Below are 18,098 nucleotides of genomic sequence, written 5' to 3' on the forward strand. Positions count from 1 at the left end.
GTAACTGAATATTCTTCACAGAACATTCAGTGCTGTGTAAATTATCATTATTTCAAACAGAGTACATAAGGCCTTGGCCTATATGTGTGTTTATGTTAAATTAAGTACTGTACAAGTCAGTGCCCTGCACTTAATAGTGTGATAAGGTCACTCCTTTGTTTGGACCGAAAACTTGTGATAATTCTTTGCGTCAAGCTGGATAATAACAGATTTATATTTTAACTTGTACAAAGATTATAAAGCAGTCTATATAGTCTTGTTATTATGTGAATTTTATTTTTAACTTAGGATAAAAAACATGAATATCCAGGTACATAAACGAAAAGTAATAAGCCTTCCATGTCCATATTCAATGATGGTACTGCTATAGGGTGAACAGGATTCAGAGACATGCTAGTTTTGTCAACTTGATCCCATCCTCCTGAATATCTTGTACCAGTTGGACAGTCACTGACCCGATGTGCTCTAGGTCCGTTGTCCAAAGTTTTTGCTGCCCACACAAAGTTGACCTGTGTACAACTGGAATAAAAGACTATAGTTTGAAGCGAGTATTCTTTACCCATTAAAATTTAAATATTTACAATTTAAATACTGAAATATTTATGTGACTCGAGTATTATTTTATTATAGACTGAACTGTGGATTTATGATTCTTTAGGTAGAATACCTAATTACCGCAAGCTACCGCACGCTACACAAAGCTTCCTGGCAATACGTTAGTAATGAATAAATATGATATGTTAGGTTAGACTGACCTAACCTAACCTAACCTAACCTAACCAAACCAAACCAAACTGAACCTAACCAAACCTAACTGACGCTTGGATCGTCGACATGATTTGACGTCACCAGCTCTTTATTTTCGTATAATTTCTTTATAAAAAGATACTTTTTCAGATTAAAATTATGTTTTTTCGTGTTGTACATTCAGCACCAATTAACATTATAATGAGTAAATATATCATATTTATTCATTACTAACGTATTGCCAGGAAGCTTAATACAGTACGTGAAGTGTTTTAAATGTCACAGTGAATACTGAGGTAAATAAAGTCCATCACTGGCTAACTGCCAACAAACTCACCCTCAATATTGACAAAACTTTCTATATTTTGTTTGACAATAAATCCTCAAATCAAATAAATCTCAGGATTAACAATACCCAAATTTGTAACGAAGTAGATGGCAAATTTCTGGGCGTTCTCATTGACCACAAGCTGAATTTCCAGGGACACATTCTAAATATATAAAAAAAAAGTTTCAAAAACTGTTGGCATTCTTTCTAAGATCAGATATTATGTACCCCGCCCTGCCCTGATGACAGTCTATTACTCTCTCATCTATCCTTATCTCAACCATGGTGTTTGTGCTTGGGGTTCTACTACCCAAAATCATTTACGTCCTCTAATTACTCAACACAAAGCTGCTATTAGGACAATATCTAACTCTGGCCCCAGACATCACTCGGTACCCTTACTTAAATCTCTGAGTATGTTAAATATTAAGTCACTGCACATCCTCTCATGTGTATTTTATATATATAAAACACTGAACTGTAATATCAATCCTGACCTTAAAAAGCTTCCTAGAAGGTTGTAACAGATCCCATGAGCACCACACCAGAAACAAATACGTATTTGATATTCCAAGAGTACGACTTAATCAAACTAGAAATGCTTTACAAATCAAGGGACCCAGAATGTGGAATGACCTTCCCAATTATGTTAAAGGCTGTACCTCTCCCAACCAGTTTAAGATAAAAACTAAGTACTACCTAATTAACTCAATGTAACCTACCTCACCCCCAAAATGTCAACCCATGTCTTCTATTTTAAACAATGCTGTTAGTTGACCAAATTGTATTTTTGCTTTTATCTGCCATGTTTCTCCCCCCCCCCTTTTTTCATTTTTTTCTTATTTTTTCTCAACACAATTTATACTTTAATCTAAGTTAGTATTAAGTTTTAGTCTTAGTGTTTTTCCTGCCCGAAACGCTATGCGTAATAGTGGCTTTAGGCATTGTATGTACTAGCTCTAGCTATAAATCCATCAACTTTTGTATTTCACCTTGTATGTATGTACTTTACCTGAATAAATATTTGTATTTGTATTTTGTATTTGAAGCTTGTGTAGCTTGCGGTAATTAGACGGACCGTTCAGGAGAGCTTATGCTGTTACACATTTAATTATCTATTTATTTTATTTATTTTGATATATACAAGAAGGTACATTGGGTTTGTGAGGGTACATAGCATGGTGTTTACATTCTTGTAAAGCCTCTAATATGCCCGAAGCCTCTGCCCGAAACGCTGCGCGTGCTAGTGGCTTTACAAGACTGTAATTACCATATTTGTATCCTCACATTCCTTATGTACATTCTTGTATATGCATAAATAAATAAATAAATAAATAAATAAATAAATATGCGCAACGTTTCGGGGAAGGGGGTGGGCGTTTCGTTGTGAAGTGGACGGTGGCTACTGCATGAATGGGGACGGGACACTATTGTTGCTGTTGTTATAGATTCAGTTACTCGGAACAAGTTCCAAGTAGCACGGGCTATGGTGAGCCCGTAGTGGACTTACCTGGCACAGGAACGGTTCTTTGTCGTGAGCGGGGACTCTTCTTCCAGTCCCTTAAATACGTCACCCATACTGCGTGCGCAGCGTTTGCGGAAGGTGCTGCGCCAATAATAATAATAATAGTAATAATAATAATAATAATAATTTATTTAGGAACCGTACATACATAGTTGCAGCGTTACAGTACAAACATTCTGTTAGATTTAAGATAGAGGTAGTACATACAATACCTAATGCCACTAGTACGCATAGCATTAATTTCGGGCAAGGAGAGGTGGGGAAAAAACACTAAGACTAAAACTTAATAGTAATTGAGCTTAAAGTATAAATTGTGTTGAATGAAACAATAAATTAAAAAAAAGGGGGGAACATGGTAGAAAATAGCCAATATGCAAGTTGGTCAACAAACAGCATTTTTTTTTTTTAAATAGTAAGACATGGGTTGACATTTGGGGGTGAGGTAGGTTACATGGAGTTAAATGGCCACTGCCTTTTGAACGAAAGGCGGTGGAGTTTCTGATGGGGAAGGAAGAGACAATTGCGCATCGCGTTCCGCAAGGCGCGGTGCGGCCAGCCTGGGTGACATAAAAAGCGCGGGAAGTCAGGTCTCTCCCTCACTCCATTTCTCGACCCGGTCCACGATTCACGAAGCGGCTCCACGCTCAGCGCCGCGCCTCATCGACACGTGGGCCAATACTCTATACTGCATCTCAAGCCTGCTTCCTGTGTACACAAGATTTCTCAAGCAAAGGGACCCCATCCCCGCTACTATGGCCCCAGATCTGACGTTCTCTATTCCTTTGGGGCCTTCGACATCCCAGGCCGGTACGGCAGGGGCCCCCTGCCCTACTCAGCAAACCTTAAGGTAAGAGAGTTTTCCTGTTCAAGTTAGTCAGGACTATCCCCAGTGCTGGCGTGTGATTGCGCCGTCCCTCGCGGTCCGTTTGTACCGCCTTAGCTAGTTCCCTGGGCCTTCCGCCTTTTTGCCTGCCTGGGGTTGCAGGTGCGCCTCCAGGTCGGGACTGGTGTGCTGGTTGTCTGCGGCGACTCCATGTGGCCAGGTTTCGGTGGTCCAGTACCCCTGGGGCCCGGCCCTAATGCATGCTCGGTGGAGCATTCGTCCCAGGTGTGCCCTCCCAGGCGTTTATGCCCGAAACGCTTTGCGTAATAGTGGCATTGTATTGTACTATAGTGCAATATAGGGGCTACACCCCTCAGACGTTTGTCTGGCTGGTGTAGCCCAGCTTGTTCGTCCCAGACGTTTGTCTGACTGGTGTAGCCCAGCTTGTTCGTCCCAGACGTTTGTCTGGCTGGTGTAGCCCAGCTCGTTCGTCCCAGACGTTTGTCTGGCTGGTGTAGCCCAGCTCGTTCGCCCCAGACGTTTGTCTGGCTGGTGTAGCCCAGCTCGTTCGTCGAAGACGTTTGTCTGGCTGGTGTAGTCCAGCTCGTTCGTCCCAGACGTTTGTCTGGCTGGTGTAGCCCAGCTCGTTCGTCGAAGACGTTTGTCTGGCTGGTGTAGCCCAGCTTGTTCGTCCCAGACGTTTGTCTGGCTGGTGTAGCCCAGCTCGTTCGTCCCAGACGTTTGTCTGGCTGGTGTAGCCCAGCTCGTTCGTCGAAGACGTTTGTCTGGCTGGTGTAGTCCAGCTCGTTCGTCCCAGACGTTTGTCTGGCTGGTGTAGCCCAGCTCGTTCGTCGAAGACGTTTGTCTGGCTGGTGTAGCCCAGCTCGTTCGTCGAAGACGTTTGTCTGGCTGGTGTAGCCCAGCTCGTTCGTCCCAGACGTTTGTCTGGCTGGTGTAGCCCAGCTCGTTCGTCGAAGACGTTTGTCTGGCTGGTGTAGTCCAGCTCGTTCGTCCCAGACGTTTGTCTGGCTGGTGTAGCCCAGCTCGTTCGTCGAAGACGTTTGTCTGGCTGATGTAGCCCAGCTTGTTCGTCTCAGCTGTTTGTCTGGCTGGCGCAGCCCTGCTTGTTCGTCACAGATGTTTTGTCTGACCGGTGGAGCCCGGCTTGTTCGTACACTGACGTTTAGTCTGGCTGGTGTAGCCCGGTCTGTTCGTACCCAGTCCTCTGGGCTGGCCGGTGCATCCCGGCTTGTTCGTACCCAGTCATTTGGGCTGGCCGGTGTATCCCGGTTTGTTCGACCACAGTTGTTTGCTTGCCCGGTGTCCCTAGTTATGATCGCCCCAGCCGTTTGGCCTGACCGGGGTAGCCCGGCCTGTTTGATCCATGGCGTCTCGTCCTCACGGTGTAGCCGCCTGTTCCCGCACGTACACGTTCCCTCCTGTTTCCCTGTCCTGTCCTACTCCAGCCAGTTGTGTCCAGACCACGGTTGTGTACGGTCGCAAGGTTGGCGCTCTTGGCGTCCGCTGATTGGTGGCAGGTGGAGTATTGCCCCACACTCTTTGTTTTTGCACGTGGTGATACAGAATATTGTTAATTTGTTCTCGATTATTGACAGCATCGAAGAAATGGCTGAGGCGGTATGCCTAAGTGGTAGTGAGGAGGACAGACAAGATGATAACAGACCGTTTGAAGTAGTAGTGAACAGAAAGAAACGGAGAAATAATAACAGACAGCGAGACAGTGAGAGTGACGATGAAATTACAAAGAGACCAAAGAATGAGACCTTACTCAGCAAGACTCAAGACAAGCAATTTACTAGAAGGAAGAGGCTGTTGTTCCCTACAAATGCCAATTGAATTTCCACCAAAAGCTAGAGTGGACGGTACGTCTAGCTAAACAATGTTTGGAATACGAACCACTCTTCAAGGAGGGTCTTCACCGGCCCTACATAACAGTTGGGACCGAACAGGCCGTGGAACGCCTCACGACGGTTGGTTTTGAGAATGTAGTGATGGTTCCTCCAGAAGAAGGTATGTTGCACACAAAGATCATAGTTTTCAAGTTTCCAACTTATTTGGATCCTGACTGTCTTCTTCTTAACAATGATAATGTTGTCTGGGCAAAGAGGAACAGTGTTCGTGGTGACAAACAAAGCCAGGTTGTTGCCTTGGTAAAGGGTGAGGCGCCGGAGAAAATTTTTGTGCAAGGACTAGGCTATAGGAACGTTGCAAAATACATTGAAATACATATGGCATGGAAATGCCAGTTTGACCCCAGGTGTCGGTATTGTGGGAAAAAACACGACTCACGAGAGTGTAGAATCAAGATTGAAAGAAGTGAAAAAATCGTCCCATTTTGTTGCAACTGTCGAGGCAGCCACAATGCTGGTTCCTCTCTATGCCCCATGAAGCCTCATCTGAAAGAGACTAGGACGGGTCCTACAAGCAGGATAGATGTATCCTCACAGCAAGGAAAGATTGTGCAAGAGGAACATGGAGGAAACAGTTGGAAGCCAACGACAGCCCCTATGATCAATGTGTGGGAAAAAGGGACGGAGAAAGTAAAGGCGAGCCTTGGGAAAGTACATCATGCAGTGGGAAAACTGAAACCTTGTGAGGACAAGGTTCAGGACAATATGGTCACCTCTGAGGTTGGTAATCAAATTTTGGAGTATCTAAAAAAAACTAGATAAGAGGATTGAGGCATTGGAAAAATTGGCTATGGAAGGTAGACGGGGTGAAGATGGTGGTGAAACAGGACGTGTAATTGAAAGTAAAACGAGACGTGAAATGGAAAGTGAAACGTGCGTAGAAGAAAGTAATGATGTGCATGACGTAACGATGATAGAGGATAGTCAGGAGAATACACTTTCTAGTAGTAGTCGCGGTGTTCAACCTCCTGTTGTGACAAATGGTGAAAGAACGGTTAAAGTAAAACGGGTTACAGAAATAACAAAGAAAATAGATATGAATAATATTACCTTCGATGTTAGTAGTAGTTGTGAAAGTGAGGAGAAAGAAAAAATGTTACAGTGTTGGAAGGAAGTTTCTAAGGTACTTTCGTATCTCATGGAATGTGACGGACAGGGCAAAGGTAGTTTTATTATTAATCATGGATGAAAGTAAATTGAGAATATTATCTTGGAACATTAATGGATTAAAAACTAGAGCGGTGGATGTACACTATTATACTCTTAGAGAGGATATTGACATAGTAGCACTCCAGGAAACTGGGGATAGGGATGGTACCATTCTGAGGCTAAATGGCTATAGAGGTTTTCACTTATATGCTGATGGAGGAACTATGGGGGTCTCATGTTATTTCAAAAGTACCATACCTGCCGAGATAACTGGAATCCCTCAGAGATATAGAGGTATTGAAAGTATTAGCTTGCGGATACAATTAAAGGACCGAGAGTTAAATTTCATTAATCTATACAACTCTGATAGCTCCCTTGATTTAAGATACTTGCCAGATTCCTTCTTTTCTGAAGATAAACTCGTGGTAGGGGATTTTAATGCCAGACATCCAGCTTTAGGATCAAGGGGTAAAGCAAATAGGAATGGTTGCAGATGGTACCAGTTTTTGCAGGAACATGAAGATGTTCAACTGCTGGGCGAGCCCTCTCCTACTTATTTGAGGGGAGGGAGATTAGATTATGCTTGTTTGATAAATGCTGAGGGCATAGAGGGGAATTGTCTTACTGTGGATGAAATGCTAAGTGATCATTTTGCATTACAAATACAGCTTAAACTAGATAAAAAGCATGCCTGCCTTCAGAGGAAAAGGTTAAAGTTTAATGAGGGAGAATTAAGGGGAATTGTTGGCCATATTAAAGTCTTGGTATGATACTTATAAGCCAGTTTCGGCAGAAGCATTTTATGAAGATTTGATTAAGGAGGTAGATGTATTTAATGCAACATTGAACCGGAAACCATCTAGTATAAAAAAGCATCCCCCCAGAAAAGAAAATTATACACATGACAAGATGCTTAAGGGGTGGACATTAACAATGAGGAGAGCTCACAGGAATTGGAATAGGAATGGTAGGACTGAGGAAGGGAAGAATGCTTTACTGGCAGTTGCTAGGCTGTGTGGGGAGAAGAGAAAGGAAATTAGGAGCAAGTATTGGCAGGAATTTGCAGAGAAAGTTGGGAGTAACAGAAACTTGAAAGAAATCTGGCAAGACGTAAATAAAATAAGGGGTAAAAAGCATAATTTTGTTGCACATCCAGACCCGCAAGGAATTGCAAATGGGCTCGTAAATAAATGGGCGGAAGCTGCCAAACTTAGTTCATTACCCGCTGTAACGAGAGAGTCATTAGATTCTTGGAAAGATCTAAGAAAGGATTTTATACTTATAGCAGGTAACAGTGGTGATGTCACTTGCACAGGTATTACCAGAGAAGAACTAATAACGGCGATTAAAGTTGGGAAATCTACCGCCCCTGGGGAGGATGGAGTAACTTATGAAATACTTAATGAACTTGCCATTATGACGAAAAGCCCACTTTTAGACCTCTTTAATATTAGTTATAAAGAGGGCAGTATTCCCAGTAAATGGAAAAAAGCTATGATCATCCCTATCCCTAAAGCCAATGGAGAGTATAGACCTGTGTCTTTAACCTCGTGTTTTTGTAAAATGATGGAGAGGATCATTTTAAATAGACTTTTATATATAATAGGTGATCAGCTGTCTAGTAATTTGTTCGGGTTCCTCAAAGGAAAAAGTACCTCTGATTGTATTATTAAATGTCTAGCTGATGAAAATGATTATTACAGAATTTTCATTGATTTACAAGGAGCTTTTGATAAAGCCAACAAAGAGGTTATTTTATATGAATTAGCTGGTCTTGGTGTTAAAGGGAGATTATTGCGCTGGATAGGGGATTATCTTTACGAAAGGAAGGCTCAGGTGTGGTATCAAGGTTGTATGTCAGGTGTGAGGTCTTTTGAACTCTTCACACCTCAGGGAGGAGTGTTGAGTCCCACCCTGTTTAATGTACTAATGAATAAGAGAGCATCTGAGAGATACTCAAATGGGGTAACTCCGATCATATATGCCGATGATATTTTGTTTCAGGGCAAAGATATTTCAAAGGTTCAAACAGTGTTGGACAATTTCGGAAACCTGTGTCACCATATGGGACTGGTGGTTAATGAAAACAAAACTAAGTTTGAATGTAGAAGTCGGAGCCCCATTGTTTTGAAAATAAACGGTAAAAATATAGAGAGAGTTAATATATATAAATATTTAGGCATATATGTTGGATATACCCATGAGAGTTTGGAAGCTGAGATGAACAGACTGTTGGGTCAATGTCGGAAGAGATTACAACCTCTGAAGGCCTTGGCATGCTGTGGAAAGGGAGTGGGAGTCCCTGTGCTACGAATGATATACTTCAGTACTGTAAGATCTCTTATTGATTATGCTGCACCTGTCATTTCTTGTTTTGGTAAAGGTAGGATGGGCAAGTTGGAGAAGGTACAAAATGAAGCCATGAGAATTATCTTAGGATGCCCAAGAAATGCTATGATTGAGATAATGAGGATGGAGTTGAATCTGCAGAGTATTGGGGATAGAATTGCAGAGATAAATGTAGCCTCTGCCATTAGATTAATGAGAGGTTATCTTGAGGTTATCTTGAGATGATTTCGGGGCTTTAGTGTCCCCGCGGCCCGGTCCTCGACCAGGCCTCCACCCCCAGGAAGCAGCCCGTGACAGCTGACTAACTCCCAGGTACCTATTTACTGCTAGGTAACAGGGGCATTCAGGGTGAAAGAAACTTTGCCCATTTGTTTCTGCCTCGTGCGGGAATCGAACCCGCGCCACAGAATTACGAGTCCTGCGCGCTATCCACCAGGCTACGAGGCCCCTGGGGAGCTAATGAATTAATCCTCTCGGTTCAAAAGGTGGGAAGTAGTGAACAGTGTATGATGAAGAAGAGAGTATATATGAATAAATTATGTTATAATGTTATAAAGTATGATGTTATTACAGAGTGTATTGCTGTGCCCAAGAGAAAAATTACACCACCATGGGAGGATTGTAATGTAGATGTAGTAATTACTCCCTTGCATAAGAAAAAAAGTATGTATGAAATAGGAGAGCTGAGGGCAACATATGATTGTATAATTAGAAAACTGCCTACAGAAAACACTCTACATGTATATTGTGATGGGTCAGTAGCTAGGGATGGGAAGGCAGGATGTGGAGTCTTGATCAGAGAGTACACTGACATCGGCACTGTAGATACTGTTATTGGACGCCGCTTAACTGACAATGTCTCTTCAACGCAGGCTGAACTCCAAGGTGTATTAGCAGGATTACAGGAAGTAGTCAAATGTGGTAAAAATGCTTGCTTCTTTATTGACAGCAGAGGAGCGTTAGAGTCTTTAAATAGCAGACGCCCAGTATATCAGAATATTGTGATAGAGTGTAGAGAGAATGTTAAGAGACTAGAAAAAACTGGGTATAAAGTAAGATTCATGTGGATCCCTTCACATGTGGGAATACTGTTGAATGAGGTAGTTGATGACACAGCGAAGAGAGCCACTGAAAAAACTCTTGTTGATGTTGTATGTCAGTTAACCTTGAAACAAATAAAAACAAGAATCAAGATGATCCAGGAGGGTGAAGAAATGATAAAGAGAATGGCAATGGTGGACAGTAGTAACACACTTAAGAATTATTCAATAATAAATACAAATTCGTCCTTCACTTATGGTAAAGGAAAGTCTACTTGGAAGGATTCAATTTACATGAGATTAAGATTAGGATACAAATATATCTGGCAATACAGTGTTGATGTCAGTGAAAAAGATAAGGAGTGTAAATTATGTAGTATGCCGCACACCCACACCTTAGAACATTATGTATTAGAGTGTCAACTTATTGAAAACTATAGAAATAAGGAACTAAATAGTGTACCACATCAAATTGTTTGGATGTGTGATAATGGTATGATAGACAGTATACTTAGGAGCTACAAGAATTTTGCCCCAAGAGTGTAACAATTATATGCTGTACTTACTATATTAACCTGCAATGTTAAATGGGATTCTTGTAATGTTATTTGTCTATTTGTACTCACTGAATTTGTGCGCCCCTTGAGGGACTTGAAGTAGAGGGGGGTAGAAATAGCCTAAGCTACTCTATCCCTTTGAGATGTATTTCTTGCTTATCTCAATAAACATACCTTACCTTGAGGTTACCTTGAGGTGCTTCCGGGGCTTAGCGTCCCCGCGGCCCGGTCGTCGACCAGGCCTCCTGGTTGCCGGACTGATCAACCAGGCTGTTGGACGCGGCTGCTCGCAGCCTGACGTACGAGTCACAGCCTGGTTGATCAGGTTGATCAGCCTGGTTTATCAACATACTTGAACTTGAACTTGAACCTACTCCAGCGCAGGCACATGCCGTCGAGCGGTCTGTCCGCTTGGGTGGATGCCAGCGTAAAGCCTGTGGATGCCAGCATAAAGCCTGTGGATGCCAGCATAAAGCAAGTGGATGCCAGCATAAAGCATGTGGATGCCAGCATAAAGCATCTGGATGCCAGCATAAAGCATGTGGATGCCAGCATAAAGCCTCTGCATGCCAGCATAAAGCCTGTGGATGCCAGCATAGGGCTTGTCGCTGCCAGCATAAAGCCTGTGGATGCCAGCATAGGGCCTGTGGCTGCCAGCATAAAGCCTGTGGATGCCAGCATAAAGCCTGTGGATGCCAGCATAAAGCATCTGGATGCCAGCATAAAGCCTGTGGATGCCAGCATAGGGCCTGTGGCTGCCAGCATAAAGCCTGTGGATGCCAGCATAAAGCCTGTGGATGCCAGCATAAAGCCTGTGGCTGCCAGCATAAAGCCTGTGGCTGCCAGCATAAAGCATGTGGCTGCCAGCATAAAGCATGTGGATGTCAGGATAAAGCATTTGGATACCAACATAAAGCCTGTGGCTACCAGCATAAAGCCTGTGGATGCCAGCATAAAGCCTGTGGCTGCCAGCATAAAGCCTGTGGCTGCCAGCATAAAGCCTGTGGCTGCCAGCATAAAGCCTGTGGCTGCCAGCATAAAGCCTGTGGCTGCCTGCATAAAGCCTGTGGCTGCCAGCATAAAGCCTGTGGCTGCCAGCATAAAGCATGTGGCTGCCAGCATAAAGCATGTGGATGTCAGGATAAAGCATTTGGATACCAACATAAAGCCTGTGGCTACCAGCATAAAGCCTGTGGCTGCCAGCATAAAGCCTGTGGCTGCCTGCATAAAGCCTGTGGCTGCCAGCATAAAGCCTGTGGCTGCCAGCATAAAGCCTGTGGCTGCCAGCATAAAGCCTGTGGCTGCCAGCATAAAGCCTGTGGCTGCCAGCATAAAGCCTGTGGCTGCCAGCATAAAGCCTGTGGCTGCCAGCATAAAGCCTGTGGCTGCCAGCATAAAGCCTGTGGCTGCCTGCATAAAGCCTGTGGCTGCCAGCATAAAGCCTGTGGCTGCCAGCATAAAGCCTGTGGCTGCCAGCATAAAGTCTGTGGATGCCAGCATAAAGCATGTGGATGCCAGCATAAAGCCTGTGGATGCCACCATAAATTCTGTGGCTGCCACCATAAAGCTTGTAGCTGGCACCATAAAGCTTGTGGCTGCCAGCATAAAGCCTGTGGCTGCCAGCATAAAGCCTGTGGCTGCCAGCATAAAGCCTGTGGCTGCCAGCATAAATCCTGTGGATGCCAGCATAAAACCTGTGGCAGCCAGCATAAAGTCTGTGGCTGCCAGCATAAAGCCTGTGGATGCCAGCATAAAGCCTGTGGCTGCCAGCATAAAGCCTGTGGATGCCAGCATAAAACCTGTGGCAGCCAGCATAAAGTCTGTGGCTGCCAGCATAAAGCCTGTGGATGCCAGCATAAAGTCTGTGGATGCCAGCATAAAGCCTGTGGATGCCAGCATAAAGTCTGTGGCTGCCAGCATAAAGCCTGTGGATGCCAGTATAAAGCCTGTGGATGCCAGCATAAAGTCTGTGGATGCCAGCATAAAGTCTGTGGCTGCCAGCATAAAGCTTGTGGATGCCAGCATAAAGTCTGTGGATGCCCACATAAAGCCTGTGGATGCCAGCATAAAGCCTGTGGATGCCAGCATAAAGCCTGTGGATGCCAGCATAAAGCCTGTGGATGCCAGCATAAAGCCTGTGGATGCCAGCATAAAGTCTGTGGCTGCCAGCATTAAGCCTGTGGCTGCCAGCATAAAGCCTGTGGCTGCCAGCATAAAGCCTGTGGCTGCCAACATAAAGCCTTTGGATGCCAGCATAAAGCCTGTGGATGCCAACATAAAGCCTGTGGCTGCCAGCATAAAGCCTGTGGATGCCAGCATAAAGCATGTGGATGCCAGCATAATCATGTGGATGCCAGCATAAAGCATGTGGCTGCCAGCATAAAGCCTGTGGCTGCCAACATAAAGCCTTTGGATGCCAGCATAAAGCCTGTGGCTGCCAGCATAAAGCCTGTGGTTGCCAGCATAAAGCCTGTGGATGCCAGCATAAAGCCTGTGGCTGCCAGCATAAAGCCTGTGGCTGCCAGCATAAAGCCTGTGGCTGCCAGCATAAAGCCTGTGGCTGCCAGCATAAAGCCTGTGGCTGCCTGCATAAAGCCTGTGGCTGCCAGCATAAAGCCTGTGGCTGCCAGCATAAAGCATGTGGCTGCCAGCATAAAGCATGTGGATGTCAGGATAAAGCATTTGGATACCAACATAAAGCCTGTGGCTACCAGCATAAAGCCTGTGGCTGCCAGCATAAAGCCTGTGGCTGCCTGCATAAAGCCTGTGGCTGCCAGCATAAAGCCTGTGGCTGCCAGCATAAAGCCTGTGGCTGCCAGCATAAAGCCTGTGGCTGCCAGCATAAAGCCTGTGGCTGCCAGCATAAAGCCTGTGGCTGCCAGCATAAAGCCTGTGGCTGCCAGCATAAAGCCTGTGGCTGCCTGCATAAAGCCTGTGGCTGCCAGCATAAAGCCTGTGGCTGCCAGCATAAAGCCTGTGGCTGCCAGCATAAAGTCTGTGGATGCCAGCATAAAGCATGTGGATGCCAGCATAAAGCCTGTGGATGCCACCATAAAGTCTGTGGCTGCCACCATAAAGCCTGTGGCTGCCAGCATAAAGCCTGTGGCTGCCAGCATAAAGCCTGTGGCTGCCAGCATAAAGCCTGTGGCTGCCAGCATAAATCCTGTGGATGCCAGCATAAAACCTGTGGCAGCCAGCATAAAGTCTGTGGCTGCCAGCATAAAGCCTGTGGATGCCAGCATAAAGCCTGTGGCTGCCAGCATAAAGCCTGTGGATGCCAGCATAAAACCTGTGGCAGCCAGCATAAAGTCTGTGGCTGCCAGCATAAAGCCTGTGGATGCCAGCATAAAGTCTGTGGATGCCAGCATAAAGCCTGTGGATGCCAGCATAAAGTCTGTGGCTGCCAGCATAAAGCCTGTGGATGCCAGCATAAAGCCTGTGGATGCCAGCATAAAGTCTGTGGATGCCAGCATAAAGTCTGTGGCTGCCAGCATAAAGCTTGTGGATGCCAGCATAAAGTCTGTGGATGCCCACATAAAGCCTGTGGATGCCAGCATAAAGCCTGTGGATGCCAGCATAAAGCCTGTGGATGCCAGCATAAAGCCTGTGGATGCCAGCATAAAGCCTGTGGATGCCAGCATAAAGTCTGTGGCTGCCAGCATTAAGCCTGTGGCTGCCAGCATAAAGCCTGTGGCTGCCAGCATAAAGCCTGTGGATGCCAACATAAAGCCTGTGGCTGCCAGCATAAAGCCTGTGGATGCCAGCATAAAGCATGTGGATGCCAGCATAATCATGTGGATGCCAGCATAAAGCATGTGGCTGCCAGCATAAAGCCTGTGGCTGCCAACATAAAGCCTTTGGATGCCAGCATAAAGCCTGTGGCTGCCAGCATAAAGCCTGTGGTTGCCAACATAAAGCCTGTGGCTGCCAGCAGAATGCATGTGGCTGCCAGCATAAAGCCTGTGGCTGCCAACATAAAGCCTGTGGATGCCAACATGAAGCCTGTGGCTGCCAGCATAAAGCCTGTGGCTGCCAGCAGAATGCATGTGGCTGCCAGCATTAAGCCTGTGGCTGCCAGCATAAAACCTGTGGCAGCCAGCATAAAGTCTGTGGCTGCCAGCATAAAGCCTGTGGATGCCAGCATAAAGCCTGTGGCTGCCAGCATAAAGCCTGTGGATGCCAGCATAAAACCTGTGGCAGCCAGCATAAAGTCTGTGGCTGCCAGCATAAAGCCTGTGGATGCCAGCATAAAGTCTGTGGATGCCAGCATAAAGCCTGTGGATGCCAGCATAAAGTCTGTGGCTGCCAGCATAAAGCCTGTGGATGCCAGCATAAAGCCTGTGGATGCCAGCATAAAGTCTGTGGATGCCAGCATAAAGTCTGTGGCTGCCAGCATAAAGCTTGTGGATGCCAGCATAAAGTCTGTGGATGCCCACATAAAGCCTGTGGATGCCAGCATAAAGCCTGTGGATGCCAGCATAAAGCCTGTGGATGCCAGCATAAAGCCTGTGGATGCCAGCATAAAGCCTGTGGATGCCAGCATAAAGTCTGTGGCTGCCAGCATTAAGCCTGTGGCTGCCAGCATAAAGCCTGTGGCTGCCAGCATAAAGCCTGTGGATGCCAACATAAAGCCTGTGGCTGCCAGCATAAAGCCTGTGGATGCCAGCATAAAGCATGTGGATGCCAGCATAATCATGTGGATGCCAGCATAAAGCATGTGGCTGCCAGCATAAAGCCTGTGGCTGCCAACATAAAGCCTTTGGATGCCAGCATAAAGCCTGTGGCTGCCAGCATAAAGCCTGTGGTTGCCAACATAAAGCCTGTGGCTGCCAGCAGAATGCATGTGGCTGCCAGCATAAAGCCTGTGGCTGCCAACATAAAGCCTGTGGATGCCAACATGAAGCCTGTGGCTGCCAGCATAAAGCCTGTGGCTGCCAGCAGAATGCATGTGGCTGCCAGCATTAAGCCTGTGGCTGCCAGCATAAAGCCTGTGGCTGCCAGCATAAAGCCTGTGGCTGCCAGCATAAAGCCTGTGGCTACCTTACCTTGAGGCTACCTTGAGGTGCTTCCGGGGCTTAGTGTCCCCGCGGCCCGGTCGTCGACCAGGCCTCCTGGTTGCTGGACTGATCAACCAGGCTGTTAGACGCGGCTGCTCGCAGCCTGACGTATGAGTCACAGCCTGGTTGATCAGGTATCCTTTGGAGGTGCTTATCCAGTTCTCTCTTGAACACTGTGAGGGGTTTGCCAGTTATGCCCCTTATGTGTAGTGGAAGCGTGTTGAATAGTCTCGGGCCTCTGATGTTGATAGAGTTCTCTCTCAGAGTACCTGTTGCACCTCTGCTTTTCAACGGGGGTATTCTGCACATCCTGCCATGTCTTCTGGTCTCATGTGGTGTTATTTCTGTGTGCAGGTTTGGGACCAGCCCCTCAATTATTTTCCACGTGTAAATTATTATGTATCTCTCCCGCCTGCGCTCAAGGGAGTACAGATTTAGGCTCTTTAGTCGGTCCCAGTAATTTAGATGTTTTACTGAGTGGATTCTAGCAGTAAAGGATCTCTGCACGCTCTCTAGGTCAGCAATTTCTCCAGCTTTGAAAGGGGCTGTCATTGTGCAGCAGTACTCCACTCTAGATAGCACAAGCGTTTTGAAAAGTATCATCATCGGTATAGCATCTCTAGTGTGAAAAGTTCTTGTTATCCAACCTGTCATTTTTCTTGCAGTTGTGACGGCTACTTTATTGTGTTCTTTAAAGGTAAGGTCTTCCGACATGAGTACACCCAGGTCCTTTACATTGCCTTTTCGTTCTATGTTATGATTTGCCTGCGTTTTGTACGTGGTTTCTGTTTTTATGTTTTCAATTTTTCCGTAGCGCATGAGCTGAAACTTATCCTCGTTGAATACCATATTATTTTCTGTAGCGCATAGAAAGACCTAATCAACATCTGATTGGAGGTTTGCCGTGTCCTCTATGTTGCCAACTCTCATGAAAATCGTAGTGTCATCTGCAAAGGATGATACAGTGCTATAGGTTGTGTTCTGGTCTATGTCCGATATGAGGATGAGAAAAAGTACTGGAGCAAGCACAGTACCCTGGGGGACTGAGCTCTTCACGGTTGATGGGCTGGATTTTATTTTGTTGACTATTACACATTGGGTTCTGTCAGTCAGGAAATTGTAGATCCATCTGCCTATTTTCCCGGTAATTCCTTTTGAACGCATTTTATGTGCAATAACAACATGGTCACATTTATCAAAAGCTTTTGCGAAATCTGTGTAAATTACATCAGCGTTTTGTTTGTCTTCCATAGCATCTAATGCCATATCATAGTGGTCCAGCAACTGCGACAGGCAAGAGCGCCCTGTTCTGAAACCATGTTGTCCGGGGTTATGGAGATGCTGTGATTCCATGTATTTTGTGATCTTACTTCTTAGCACTCTCTCAAAAATTTTTATGATGTGCGATGTTAGTGCTATCGGTCTGTAATTTTTTGCCTCTGCCTTATTTCCTCCTTTATGGAGTGGTGCTATCTCTGCTGTTTTTAGTATGTCAGGGATAACGCCAGTATCTAGGCTTTGTCTCCACAGAATGTGAAGGGCCTGCGATAGTGGTTTTTTACAGTTCTTGATGAATATGGAGTTCCAAGAATCCGGGCCTGGTGCAGAGTGCATAGGCATACTGTTTATGGCTTCTTCAAAATCTAGTGGGGATAGGGCGACGTCTGATATGTGATTTGATGTTGGTATCATATCCATGAAAAATTCATTTGGGTTATCAATCTTTAGTGCATTTAATGGCTCACTGAAAACAGAGTCGTACTGCTTCCTCAGTAACTCGCTCATTTCTTTGTTGTCATCTGTGAAAGTTCCATCTCCCTTTCGCAGGGGCCCGATACTAGATGTGGATTTTGATCTTGATTTTGCATAGGAGAAAAAATATTTCGGATTTCTCTCTATTTCACTGATGGCCTTTTGCTCTCTTTGCCTCTCCTGGGTTTTGTATGATTCTTGTAGCTTGAGTTCAATTGTTTCTATTTCTCTACCTAACCTTCTTCGCCGTTCTTGAGATAGGGTGCGACTCTCAAGTTGTTCCGCGATTCGTTTTCTTCGCCTATATAAGGAACGACGTTCCCGTTCCAATCTGCATCTCTTTCTCTTTTTTCTTAGAGGTATGCGGTTTGAACATATCTCTAGTGCTACTGAGCTTATTTTTTCCAGGCACCGGTTCAGGTTTGCATTTCCTAGCTGTTCTTCCCAGTTTATTTCTGTGAAGTCCTGGTTTATTTGCTCCCAGTTTATCCGTTTATTATTGAAGTTGAATTTGCTGAAATCTCCTCCACCGGGAATCTGGACTGGTTTTGGAGGTCCATTCCCCTGCCATTGGCTGCCAACATAAAGCCTTTGGATGCCAGCATAAAGCCTGTGGATGCCAGCATAAAGCCTGTGGATGCCAGCATAAAGCATGTGGATGCCAGCATAAAGCATGTGGATGCCAGCATAAAGCATGTGGATGCCAGCATAATGCATGTGGATGCCAGCATTAAGCATGTGAATGCCAGCATAAAGCCTCTGCATGCCAGCATAAAGCATGTGAATGCCAGCATAAAGCCTGTGGATGCCAGCATAAAGCATGTGGATGCCAGCATAAAG

The 18,098-nt window shown here is 45.4% G+C and overlaps 1 long non-coding RNA gene across 1 annotated transcript in view; it reads right to left on the reverse strand.

Moving 5' to 3' along the window:
• Nucleotides 1–253: 253 nt before the first annotated feature.
• LOC138365807 (uncharacterized) overlaps nt 254–18,098 on the reverse strand; it is a 30,705-nt gene continuing 12,860 nt past the window's right edge. Inside the window, exon 3 of the long non-coding RNA XR_011229026.1 lies at nt 254–519. This is a non-coding gene — a long non-coding RNA (uncharacterized lncRNA). The remainder of the gene's footprint in view (nt 520–18,098) is intronic.

This window comes from Procambarus clarkii, chromosome 18 (assembly GCF_040958095.1).
Source record: "Procambarus clarkii isolate CNS0578487 chromosome 18, FALCON_Pclarkii_2.0, whole genome shotgun sequence".
Taxonomy (NCBI): Eukaryota; Metazoa; Arthropoda; class Malacostraca; order Decapoda; family Cambaridae; genus Procambarus; species Procambarus clarkii.